Source organism: Lactuca sativa, chromosome 1 (assembly GCF_002870075.4).
Source record: "Lactuca sativa cultivar Salinas chromosome 1, Lsat_Salinas_v11, whole genome shotgun sequence".
Taxonomy (NCBI): Eukaryota; Viridiplantae; Streptophyta; class Magnoliopsida; order Asterales; family Asteraceae; genus Lactuca; species Lactuca sativa.
In genome coordinates this window covers 209975086-209976112 of record NC_056623.2, presented here as the reverse complement: position 1 = coordinate 209976112, position 1027 = coordinate 209975086, and the positions used below count along the sequence as shown (strand labels likewise).

General features: G+C 40.2%; 1 long non-coding RNA gene across 3 annotated transcripts in view; it reads right to left on the bottom strand.

Annotated features, from left to right (window-relative positions):
- LOC111885903 (uncharacterized) overlaps positions 1-1027 on the bottom strand; it is a 3343-nt gene extending 2316 nt beyond the window's left edge. For all 3 annotated transcript variants that reach the window (XR_002848265.3, XR_008229332.1, XR_008229338.1), the window contains exons 1-3: positions 615-1027; positions 445-528; positions 35-332 (exon numbers count right to left, since the gene is read on the bottom strand). This is a non-coding gene — a long non-coding RNA (uncharacterized LOC111885903). The remainder of the gene's footprint in view (positions 1-34; positions 333-444; positions 529-614) is intronic.

Genomic DNA, 1027 nt, shown 5'->3' with positions numbered 1-1027 from the left:
TTTCACAAAAAAATTGACAACCAACAAAACGTACCTCAATCATGTTCTTGAGTATTACAAAGGTGTGTGAACTGCTCCAGACCATTTAAAAGATGTAAGTAGAAGACATGAAGAAGAATAGACCTAGAGAGGTGTTGATTCTTGTGAGGAGAGAAGCAATCATGTAAAAGAGATTAAAATGCAGAAGATGCAGAGTAAATGGGCGAAAAAAAATCAAGGATGTACCACAACTTTATAGACACTTCTTCCTAACAAATCCCAACTCAAAATTGGAAGTTGTTTCTTCCAAAGAATCAATAGCATAATCTGATAGTGGAGAATGCCTCCTTTAACTATAAAAGCAAGCAGAACCACCAAAAAATAACAGAGAAATTAAGAAGTAGCTTTGGTAAGATAGAGGTGTTAAAACACACATAATAGATCGAACTTTGTGTGAAGATTGACCTATAATCCAACAAACGAATATAGAAAAACGAAAAAGCCCTAATTTTAAAGCTCCAATTTGAGGTCGAAATAAGTCGCCCAAAGCTTTGTCCAGATAGAGGTACCAAAAAAATGGATCAGAATGAGAAGAAGGAGAAAAGTATATATTAAAATCAATATAAATGTTGTACCTTGAAAAATTACAGCAGGAGGTGGCGACTGGAGCTCTTAGTATAGGGAGACTCAACAAAGGGAAGTAAGCAGAGGTGGCGAAGCACGTTTTTGGCGCTTCAAACCAAGCAACAGGTGGCCGATAGCTTTGAGGGAAACAACACTGCCAAAAAAGAAAACCCACCGCCAAGTCTCCCACCTCAACATGAGGTCAGGATGACCGGAAGCACACAGGCTAGCAACTCTCAGACGGGGAAAAACGACGTTGTTTCTGGAATCCAAAGCGTCACGATGAGGTAAGGATGAAAGAAGGTTGAAGCAGGCGGGCAGCTTACCACCAATTAACTGAAGCGTGAGGTAGGTTAATCCAACAACCACCGTCTGATGAATCCAATGTGGGAGAAGCTATTTGTCGACATAGCCCGGTCATGCA